This window comes from Parasteatoda tepidariorum, chromosome 4, assembly GCF_043381705.1.
Source record: "Parasteatoda tepidariorum isolate YZ-2023 chromosome 4, CAS_Ptep_4.0, whole genome shotgun sequence".
NCBI classification, from domain to species: domain Eukaryota; kingdom Metazoa; phylum Arthropoda; class Arachnida; order Araneae; family Theridiidae; genus Parasteatoda; species Parasteatoda tepidariorum.
This window is the reverse complement of record NC_092207.1, coordinates 24,136,484-24,149,330: the sequence shown is the minus strand read 5'-3', so window position 1 is coordinate 24,149,330 and position 12,847 is coordinate 24,136,484. Positions and strand designations below refer to the sequence as shown.

Sequence of the window (12,847 nt, the reverse complement as noted above, 5' to 3'; positions counted from 1 at the left end):
TATCTATGCGAAAAATTGCTTAACTGTGAATCCTTTTTAGAACTAATAAAAAAATTTTAACAGTTGAATGAGATTTTATATCTGCCTGAGGAAAATTTCATCTGTCTAATAGTATCTACTTTCTTTATGGTCAGTTCATCGTTTTCAATAATAATAAAATACCATCCTATAAAACTAAACTCAGCGGCGTGACAGCTCAGTTTTCTTGACCTTGGGCTCTGGGGTGCAGCAGATGTTCCGGTCAGGTGGTCAGCCGAACGCGGAACCCCCAGTGTTTAGTTCCCAAGCATGCTTGGTACTCATTTATCGACCCACTGAAGGGATAAAAGGCTGAGTCAGCCTTGCCCGGCCCGAGGATCGAACCAGGGACCTACGGCGCGACACCGCGAAGCGCTACCGCTCAGCCACCGGGCGTCATCCTATAAAACTGCTTTGAATAAAATTAGAAGAATATAATGCTGTTTTAAAACATTGCTTACAGATGGTACAAGTACTAGATAAGGAACTATGAAATAACAATCTCAATCATGCGTTGATAAAAAAAAAAGCAATATCAACCAATCATACTAATATCAATTGAAACATCTAAATTAAAGCTTATTAAGCGTAGCGAGAATCAGTTTAAAATATTCATTTTAAGTAAAATAAATGTAATTATAGCCAAACCTTAGAAATAAATATAAATATGTAGATTAAGAAATTTGTCAATAATTTAAATCTATACTAAATTAAAGTCTCCATGAGAATAAAATAACTGACTTAGCAAACTTTGGTAACAGTGTTTGTAAAATAAATCTAACAATATTATGAAAATCCCTAATATTGAGATGGTTAAAAAAATTATATTCTACAGCAGAGGTACTCACTAAAATTCTTTAATGATCAATATCTTCTAAGTATGTAATAAGGGCTATATTTGCGCGTGTCTTGACATTTTTCTCAAATCAAACAATATAATAATGAGAAAAAATTTAATGTTATAGGTTTAGTGTCATTTTTCAAATATTTTATCGAACGTAACTTCTCATATTTAGGGAAATTTATGTAACGAGTATACAGTGCGAAGGAAAATAAACTACCCTTAATAACTCTTAATCGAATGATCATACTTTCAGATACTAAGACGCAATCTTAATACTTCGGAGAGATGACCTCAAAATTTTAATTAGTTAGTGCAGACAATATTTACAATAATGAAATCATACTTTCTCCGAATAAAATAAAATTACAGAAGCGCACTTTCTCTGAATAAACATCCCTTACCCGATGGAATTGGATTTATAAAAATCAAAATATACGGGATACCCGCAATTTGGCAAATATGGTCCCTGTAGTTTCATTCGGAGGGAGGTCCAAAGTTCGGACACTTTAATGATAATTTTACTTTTTGCTATATTTCGGGAATTTCTTAAGCGAATCGAAAGAATTTTTATACACAATTATAAGATTACTTTATCAAAAGAAAATTCCATGCATAAAAAAAAATTTTTTTTTTTCATTTCCTTTAATGATAGTCGAAAAAATTTCAAATTGTGAGGTATACAAATTTTCTACATCATTTTAAAGAAAGTAAGTTTATAAGGCAAAATACAAAATTTGAACGAGATTGATCGACTTTTTAAATATACAATTTAAATGAACGAATTTTAAATATACGTTCGTCTGACGGAACTATTGAGACCATATTTCTCAGATTGCAGCTATCCCCTATATTTTAGGATAGGAAATCCAAATCTGTCAAAAAAAATATATATTTATTGAATACATGTATCAGCAGACACAGAACGCTCTTGAGTCTGCTGATTTCATAACTTAAAATATCGCCAAAATATCCTGCCCTAATTAATTAGCATATTTGAGGGTCTCTCTTAGACCATTAAGATTGAGTCCCAGTACGTGAAAATCCGATCATTCCATCAAGAGTTATTCTTGGTGGTTCTTTTTAATTCGTTTGTACATTAATATTAGAACATTTACTCAACAAATATTTTGCAGTTCTTAAAACATACTTAAAACATGGTAAAAGCAAGTTCTGTTTTTTTTCTATAATTTTGCTAATTTCTAACGGATGCTTAGAAACAAATTTTTGTTGGGCTAAAAAGAGAGTATCATTTCCTATTTCTGATGGTTTTTTAACAATAATAAAATTGCAATTTGCACGAATTAGGAAAATGTAAGATTTTAAATATAGAAAAAGTAAAATATTAAAAAGTTTGAATCTAAGTTGTTTTAATTCCATAAATATTTTATAATCCATAAATTTTTCGTGCATTTAAAGTTTGAACTTATCAAAAAGTATCAAAAAGTAGTGGAGAGCAGCACATAACCCACTGGCCGAGTAGTAAGTACCACTGATCTGAAAAATTATTTTGCCTAAAAATGAAGCAGATATATTTTTATATTATATTGAGATTTTCGACGTATATTCATAAAAATAAGTATTTATTGATTTTTAATAATATGAGTAAAAAGAGAAAACCAGCTTTATTTGACACAGCAACGGATCAACATAATTTAAATTGAATTGGGTAAAATTTAAATATTTAATGGGGAAAAAGACAACAAAAAAAAACTACAAACATCATTTCTAAATGCATATATTTAATACCAGTCTCACCATGACACCTTTATAAGAGCAAATGAAGAATAAATGAATCTGCTATAAATGGAAGGATATATTAGAGCTTGTCATTGAATCTGATAAGTCTGAGAAACTTGGCAATTTGCCAATAAATTGTATTGAATGGAAGAAACACACAAATGGAAAATAGTTCTTTTTTGATCTTCCGAACTATAAAAGAGAAAGGAAATGTGTCACGAATATTTATTGCACTTGATTCGATTGTCAAAAAATAAATATGTTTGTGTATGTTTAAGTCGAAAGTGCTGCAGTGTTCAAAATTTGTTTATTCAAAACAAATTACAAACAAATTACATATGGAATTTGTTCATCAAGAACATATTCATTAACAATGTAGTTTATTTACTCCTTAATACCTTAGCTAGCAAGAAAATCAGGTTAAACTGTAAGTCTTCTAAAATATATTTTCAAATAAAGCTAAAAAAAAATTATATAATATTTTATAAAATGAAAGGTTTTTCTGATCAAAGTTTTTATTCTCTACTGTTTTTCAAATTTTGAATAATATTTATTTTCAAAGTAGAACTGTGATGAAAAGATATCGATTATGCCAAGCTTGGAAATTTATTCGAAATATTCTTTTCACAAAACCATAATCCCGTAAAATTTATGCAATGAAACACAATTTCAGCACTTTCAAACAATAACTAACACGTTCACTGATATAGTTAATTCGTCAAAATTTTGATAATTAAAGCAATAATATGTTAATATTCAGCTATAAAAATAATATACTTTCACCAGCAATGCAAAATAATATTATTTTTTTCAAAAATAACTAAAGTGCATTATAACCATTAAAAACATGGTGTTACTCCAGTCTGTAATTCGAAAAATAATTTAATGTTGCCATTTTACCTAAAAAAAATTCTCAATACACTTATCGTCACTTGCATGATTCGAGAAAATCAAATTATAAATAAAACCTATTATCAAAATCTAATTTATAAAATACAAAAAATTACTAAATTGACTATCTTATTCCCTAAAAAAATAAATGTACTATATAAAGCAATTTAACTTATGGCTCCAGCAGAGCACATCCAAAAATTTAGAAAAAGATTTTAAAATGCATATTTAAAATTTCAATTTTATTTAAGAATGGAATTCCTTTTTATTATTTTTTACTAAATTAAAGTTCATATTTTAAGATACTTTCAGAATTACTAATTTAAAAATTTTGAAATCTTTTCGCATGTATTGTTTAATCTATCTATATGTTAGACTAATTAGCTTTAAAACTCATAAGAATACAAAGGTCAAAATTAACAAGTGTTACTTTTAACATGAATATCTCTTTGTTTATATTCAGAGAGAATTAGTTTTCCCATTTTATAGAAAGTTAAAAAATTGTTATTTAACACTTTATAACTCAAAAAAATTGTTTGTTATGTCATATTTTATTTAAAAACACAAATTTAAAATTGAAAATTAGAAAATGTTTCCTAAAATGCTATCGTCGTTTTTTTTTTCAAATGTGTGCTTTTTTAATTTAACATATTATTTTACTTCTATAATTTATAAGATGTATAAATTTCAAAATCATGCAGCTTTAAGTTATATTTATTGAAAATATGTATGATAATTTTTGTATACTTTAGCATTCGAAGAAAACATCTCTAAAACTTTATTAAATTCAAGTTTGTGTTCAAGAATTGATAATTATTTGTTATTTTCCTTTGTGGGCAAATAATATTCAAAGTTTTATCTATAAATATTTATGAGATAAATCTTATATCTCTCCCTAGTTCTACTTTAATGAAGTCTGAAATTCAAATCTAATTAATTGTCTGTCCTCATTGTAATATGATTCAATTACAGAGCTAAAAAGTGCATCTCTGTAGTTTTAAAATAAAACACATATTTACAATAACGAAAATTGGAACGTCGAATGCAAATTCAAACAATGAAATAAGATTATAAAAATAGGTATATAGTGCAGTGTTTCTTCTTTTTAATATCCTTTTTAATACTAATGATGTTTATATTACGTTTTGAAACTAAAATTGAATAAAATTAAACTTAAATAAGACATTTTTTCATGAAAAAAACATAGTCTTTGTATTGTTGCAAAACTTTTATCAGTACGCATATAAATTCAAAAATTTTCATTTTAAATCAAGTGAAACGTTAGCTAGAAATATTTTATTCTTTCATTCAGAAAAAGATTCTAAATCTGATCTTTATTGGCATGATTACATGATTTCAACAAACATTATTTCGTGCGTTTTAAAATAAAATAATAAATTCCAAATGTAAATACAGATTTAGTCCTTTGGAAATTAATTTGAAATTATTTTTTTAAATTTGCAGATGAATTCTAAAAGACTAAATAAACAAGAAATTATTTTAATGAAATTTTTTAATCAATTTGGCAAATAACTGGTATGAATAGTGAAATTACTTTCTAATTTATGCAAACGTATTTCTCTATTCAGTATGTAAGTTAATAATTAAAAGAAAAATCAGTTAATCTTAACTTCCACTTCATCAAACTATTCATGAGTTTCAGGAATGAAAAAAATTTATTGCTTCTTAATTATTCTTCTATTCATTTATGTCAGAAGCACGTCAAAATAATAAATTTTACTCATTATTATTTTTAACTGATAAGAAAAATAAATAAAAAAAGGAATTATTTCGGTTTTCATTATTACTAAATTTTTTTAAAATCTTTTTGGCTGATTTATTGACTATCTAACTCTTTTAATAATTTTTCGATTTTTTTTAAGATTCCCGAACTTAAGAAATCATTAGCCATCAATTTTTTAAAAAAGTCGTTAAACATTCTTTTTGTACGTCATAAAACTCTTAATTATTATATCAACATTTGAAGATGTATTATATGATAAATTATTCATTCGGTTCATAAAAAATTTTTTTGAGTTACTTTAAATCATCATTTTTAAAACAAATCCTTTTACACTTAAGCATTAATTTAAAATAAATTTGAAACTAAAAAAGACGCACACTGTGAAGCGGTTAAAGTTAATTCAAGTAATTTTAAACAGTTGTATAAGTGCAAAGCAAATTTAGATACGAAAATTTTTGGTTTTTCAATAATTTCATTTGCGTTTTTTTTCCTCGAAACCATATTCTGCGGTTTTCAGGTGTTATACGCATTTTTAATATTGTAGTGCGTGTAGTTTAAAAATTTGAAATTCAATTAAGGCAGTATAAGAAATAATAACAGATAATTTTTCATGGCCTTATTTTTCTCTTTTAAATTAATATTTATTTCATTTAATAAAAGTGTCCTGTATTTTCAAAATTCAAACAAAAAGAAAAAGGAATGAAAATAATATGATGAAGCCATGATATAAATAATATAAATCTAACAAAATTTTCTCAAAAGTAAAAAAAAATAATATATATACCATATTCTAATAAAAAATACTTCTTTAAAATTGCAAATCGAAAACTGATTTTTAAAGTATTGCCAATAGTCGAATCGTTTTGCTAAAAAATGTGTTTTTCTAATTACAAAACATTATTACTGAAATAAAGCATATCTAAATACTTTTTTTTAATTAAAACTCATTTAACAAAGTTAAGAGTTTCTTAATGTATATAATTTGAAACTTCCAATGCTATTTGAAATATATTTTCTATAAATGTTAAGTTTTTCTGCATTTAAATCATGCAGAAAGTCCAGATATTGCGATATATTAAACACTAAAAAGAAACAAGAAATATAATTTCACTTAACTAGGATTCAGAATAATTTTTTGCTTCATAAAACAAACTTAATTATTCCATACTCTAATTACCCGAAACATTCTTTTAGTAATTTTATTACAGAAAATTGCATTATTTATTATTTTTTGGCATCCCGAAAGATCTCTTTTTAACTGTTGCACAAACTTATGTCGATAAAAATAAACTTTAATACTTTGATGTTTAGCATTTTAGGAGTACAAGTTATATTAAGGGTGAATCAGCTATAAACGCTCATTTTAATAATTAATGTCCCAAAAAATTCAATACGTTTTGCTAAATTGTGCAGCTATTTTTTTCGGATTTACAATTATACGATGGATTTTAATACAACTTCATTTACTTCATACAGAAATGTTTTTTGAAAAGTTTTTTTTATAAAGAAACTCTACTACTTCTTTTTTTATTTTTATTATTATCAATTAAGAAATTAAAGTATTTTTTAGAAATAAGAAAGAACGAATTCTCGTGATAAGTTTGGAAAAATTCTTTTAATGATTTTGAAGTTGAATGAACAAATTATTGCAGTATAAGTAAGTAAAAGGAAAATTCCCTAACTAATCAGTTTTTTATTTTAATTCAAACCGCAATCGAATATTCATTAAAACACAATTAAACAATACACTAATTAATTAGTTTTTTCTCTTACTTTAATCCGCAATAAAGCATTTGTAATCGAAATGTATTCAAACTTGAAATTGAATTATGTATTCAAACTTTTAAAAATTATTTTGAATCCACTGCAATATACGTCGCTCGAAAAGTTGAAGCAATTATATTGCAAATATCTCTTTTCAGTATTTATCAATCGATTACGCTTTATTTAACTTATTTTACTTTAAGTCAATTTAGTTAATTGAGTTAACATACGAATTATGATAAGTAAACAGAAAGCAAAAAAAACTATATTTCATTTTATCAAAAAGTGTGGATATTCATAAAAACGTAAAAAGTTCTTAATTATAAACACACATTAAATACTTTTCTTTCTTTCATTATTTTAATACTGCTAATTAAATTAGTTACTCTTATGAAATATCCTAACTCATTTTCAACTGGAAAAAATTAAATACTTATTCCATTAATGCTGAAATAATGGAATACTCCTCTGTTCTTTTTCTTATATCTTGACTTTTTCTTTCTCTGGAGTAATTAATTCTAATTTTAGAGCCTTTGTTATTAAGTTCCGCAAAAATATCCCGTTGATGTGTTCCATCATTGTTAATTTGCAAAATTTACTTCGTTTCTTTTGTTTGGATTTAAGTAGTTAAGAGTAATAACTTTTTATACGTTATTACTTACTTAGCATGGAGAAAATATTCCGGTAAAATTACCGTACTTATATCAAATGGCATTTCTGGTAAAAAAATATATTGGTAATAAAATCAAAATGAATGGTATTTAAACTTTCATATGGTAAATTTTTCATTCGCATGGTATCGGTTTACCGGAAATTTCGATTTTCAAAACTATAGTTCTTATTACCACACATATAGTAATAAGGTCAATTTTATTGAATAAATTGTTTTTATGCCATTTTCTAATTTATCCTGATAAAATTATTTAATTATGCCACTTTTAGTGCCAAGCAGCATAGTAATAAACCCCTATTTTTTGTTGATTTTATCAAAAGTCATTACCAAAGTGTGTCGGTTTTTGGTGTTCCCATAACGCAAGAAACGTGGTAAATTTTACCATATTCTGGTAGTTTTGACCATAAAATTTCTTCACTTTGTATGTTTGTCTGAACTATTGAACGCAACACAAATAAAATTAATTGCACAATCAAAAAATCGATATTAAAATATAAATTATTAACAAGTAATTTTTCTAATTTATCAATTCCAAAACCAAATTATTTGGATGATAAATAATTGCAAAACGCGAATGAATTTAAATTATGGTTTGTAATAGTTTTCCTGTTCATGAATATTCATTAAACAATTTTTATGTCAGATGACGCTAATGTTATCAAGTAAGTGAGTAAGATATTGATAAGTCTTTCTCTTCTTATTATAGTTTTGCACAATTTTAATTTTTTGTTGCAGCATATTTAACTAAGATTTATTTCTTTGATTATTGTGTTACAATATTAAATATAATTTCGAACGAAGTCCTTTTTTCTCTAATAGTAGATAAAAAAAATCGAAATAACTAATTTGAAAACAGAATTTATTTAGTAATAATATTTAGGTTTTCCTAGGATTCAGTTAAGTGATTTTGATTGATGGTAAGTCACTGTTTCCGAAGAGTCAAGCTGACAATGAAAAATAGTGATTTTAGTCTCAGTACTCTTTTTTATTTCAAATACAAATGAAGATAATATTTTTACAAATAAGCGTTGCTTAAAATAACGTCAATTTCCATTAAAAAAGGGTTATAACCAATTATTAAGGCACATGTTTCCTTTTTTTTTTCTTTTTTGCTGACACTGACACGTGAGAAGTTTGTTTTTGAACCTAGCCACATGATTGAAGCTTACGGGCAAGCGAGATGATTGGTATGAAATTCAGTACAGTCTATCTTCAAAAAAATATAATAAGCTAAAAAAATTATTTTCAAATTTATGAATCATATTCACGTAATTAAATTTATGTAGATTTTATAACTTTAACTTTGATTTGTATGCCAATTATTTTTCCCAATATTTATGCTTAAAACAAAAAATTTAGCTGTATTGACACAAGTCGGTTTTCTGTTTACGAATTATGTTTAACACATACGCTGTAAAAAAATTTATATCAAATTACGGTATGAAGTACCGACACTTTATGTGCATCATCCATAAAGTCCACTTTACTGTAAAATTCATTTTTACCGGAAAATATCATACTTTTACAGTAGCATTTATTAAATTAGAGTGATTCAGTGATTTTAAGGTAACTATACGATAGTACTGTATATTTGAAATATGGTATACGGTAAATATACAGTATATTTAAGGTAAAAATTACTGTATATCATATTTTTTGTTCCGCAATATTTTTCGGTGAAAATGGATTTTACGGTAAAAAGTACGGGCTCCCCAATTACTGGTACTTTTTACCGTAATTTTTTACAGAGGCATTATTTTCCCCGTCGTTAATTGCATTGTCAACTATTTATTGCAAAATACTACTGACGGACTTTCAGATTAATTCATATTAATTTTAGTCTTTACTGGTGACAAAAAATATTCTGATAAAGTGTGTAATGAATAATTTTCATCGTGTGAACAAATATGCGCTGAAACATTTTAAGCTTAGTTTTATTTCTTTCTAATGTAACGTATTCCATAAATCATAACTAACAATTTCATACATTACAAATATATCATCTCTTATAACGTACAGTTGCACATAAATAACGTTATTTAGATTAACTCCTATATACTTACAAAATTTTATGTGATCATGATTTTAATTATGCTTAAATAATTTTATGCAACATCATAATTATAAATCTTGAGTTATTCGCTATCCAGTTACAATATTGCCATATACTTTGTTCAATAAACATTTTTAAATCCTATACAGCTTAATTCCTTCACATGTCAATCAAGAATGAAACACACGGACTTAATTTAAAATTCAAATCCGTAGAAGGAAGTTCCTTTAAAATTTATTCGTGCGCTATATCATTATTCAGAGGGTCTGGTAATACTTCCATGGAACAAGTCCAATAACTCAGATCCGGTAACGGAGCTTCCTGCCCAGGTTCTTTCCAGCCACAACTTAACTTGTGGCCGGATCGATATTGACAGTAAGTCTCCCATAGCACATTTTATCTCTAATCATCCTCATCTTCGGTTCAATATCGGTTAAGGTCAATTCAGCTTTCTCGAATAACCTCTTATGTTCTGTTCGAACCATTTGCAAGATGGGTTATGGTATTGTTTTGTAATTTAAATTAGTTTAGGTTGAGATTTTCTGGCTTGTCAAATAATTTGAGAATATAATTTAAGTCATTAATATGTAAATAGTTTTTTTTATCCCAGTTGTCTCAAGAAAATTACGAAAGTGTAAAGGAAGATTGTAGTTCTTGATATCAGTATAAAAGATTTATTTAATAAAAAAAATTAATAAATGCATTTTAGTACGTGCATTTAATAGTGGATTTAAAGTCTTTTTTTTTTGTTTGAAAAAAAATATGTAGGAAAGGCTATTATTATTTCTTGTACTTTGATAAATAGCCTTAACTTTCTTATCAGTTGAAGCCTACAGTTTTAGTAAACAGATACAAGACTAAAATAATATTTATCAGATATTCTTCAGATAATGAAATGACAATATAACCGAAATTAAAATTTTTTATTTCTGATTTATTTTCACTTGCATGAAAACAATAGGGATTTTTTTTTACCTTTGACCCATTTAGTTGATTTTTGTTTTCATAATTACGATAGAGCAAAAAAATGCATTTAACTTTATGCTATGCGAGGTTATAAACCATTACAAAACTTTTTGATTAAGGAACTTTGCTTAAAGAACTAATATACGCACGTAAAAGCGAGTGTTACAAAATGTTAGACTTTTCTCATATTTAATGTCAGACACTAAATTTGACTGAAAATAAAGAAAAGTAATTTTTTTTAAATTACTGCAATTTTGTTGTTCGTCAAAATTCAATTCAAATATATTTTTTTTATTAATATTAACATTTTATCTCGTCTAGACTTGAAATATCGATTTCATGAGAAAAGCTAACAGTTGTAAAAAAAAATCAAAAGGAAATTAAGATTTTGTTCAAAAGAAATATAAGTTTATAAAAAAGAAATAATGTAGAACACGAAAAATATTCCATAAGATAGTCAAGATTTCTTCTAATATGAATCCTCAATGCATTCATATCAAAATCAAGAAAAAAAAGAAGACGGACTGGCAAATCATCAGCAACTGGCAAATGTCCAAGACAGATATTCCTTAAAAACCTTTTGCGTGTTCAATTCAAACAAAAACAATGACATTGTAGCAATTTTTTTTATCCTAAAGACGAAAATGCATCAATAACAGTCAAGTTTGTTTTGTTACAGGAAAATAAATGATGTTATGGAAATTATGAAAACTTAAAATCTTTCCGTTTATTTTTTCCGGAAAATAAGAAAGGAAGTAATGAAAATGCATATTTTATCTCATCATTAAAGTGTAATCGAATGCAAGTCAAACAATGAAAAATAAAATTCGTCTGAATATCAATTTACGAAACATGTTACAATTTACGTAAATTTTTTTTATTTATAAAGAATCATATAGCTAGGATATGGTATAATTTGAACTGCGTTAAATTAGAATCTCTATAATAATATTTAAAAAAGAAGAAATCCACAGTAACATTAAAAATATTATTTCATTTAAATGTCTAAATATAAATTTTATTCCGTGAGGAACAAAAGAAATAAAAACTTTTATGCAATATGTCTTAAGTAATCATTCCAAATGTTATTTTTGAAGGATTTATTGATTTATTTTTGAAAATAATTGTTTTTATTTATTTATTTTAAAGAAATTTCTTTATTTATTTATTCTGGAATAAGTTTGAAGCCAATTTCAGACCATTTATAGCAGTTTAATTTTTAAAAAAATTCCTTTTTAAAATAACCTTTAAGTAAATAAACTGTAACTAAACTTTTGTTCCATTGCTTTATAGTATATATATANCCGTTCAGTGAGAGAATGAAAGGGAGTCTGCTTACTCACAGGTGGCGCTACATGGCGTATGCAACATATATATATATATATATAGTGGAACCCCGATTTTACGTTGTCCTTTCGTAAGCTTTTCCGCATCAGCTGCTGGTTCATGCAAATTGCCTATTATACCGATAATGCTAAATTATCTCGAAATTTAAATTACACATTTTAAGAAAACTCCGCATTATACGTTTTTCTTCTTTTTTTTAAATTTGAAAGATATGTTTATTAGCTTTTGAGTCAAAATCATAAGGGTGGTGGAATACGCAAAGTACAGGAAGGGTTGTTAAAGAAATTGTGAAAGCTTAAATTGGTAAGTTAGCAAACGGAAAGTTTTCCAGCAAGCTTCAACATTTGAATCTTGGAATTATACAATCATTTAAAGAGCGTTACACTAAACATCTGGTTAGGTAATAATTTCCTTCTCTTGGTTCCGGTGACTTCAAAAGTGTTTCTTAAGCAAGAATAAATGTTCTGGATTCTCTGGATTTGTTTTCTACAGCATTTAGCAGCATCGACTAAAATACATTGCAAATCGGTTTAATAAAGCATCTCGGGGTTAATCCCTTCTTGTTATTAAACGGCAAAATTGGCTCTTCGGAATTAAATTGCATATGTGAAGATTTTCTGAAGTCGATGACGCGTATATAGACTGCAACACACATTCCATTTCCTTTCAATTCCTTTAATATCATATTTAATGCAATGAGGATGAATAAAAAGTATCGGAGGATATACCTACAACTTATCAGAGTTTCAAAGCATAAGAACTCTGAAACATTTGTGAATGTAAACCATAAAGCAAATTAGCTAATAATGG

At 26.3% G+C, this 12,847-nt stretch overlaps 1 protein-coding gene and 1 long non-coding RNA gene across 2 annotated transcripts in view; one reads left to right on the top strand and one right to left on the bottom strand.

The window, feature by feature from the left end:
• LOC139425350 (uncharacterized) overlaps positions 1-12,847 on the top strand; it is a 74,004-nt gene that overhangs the window by 24,926 nt on the left and 36,231 nt on the right. The gene's annotated exons all lie outside the window — the stretch shown is intronic.
• The window catches only part of LOC107455932 (ELKS/RAB6-interacting/CAST family member bruchpilot), an 89,721-nt gene that overhangs the window by 59,533 nt on the left and 17,341 nt on the right, over positions 1-12,847 (bottom strand). The window lies entirely within an intron of this gene.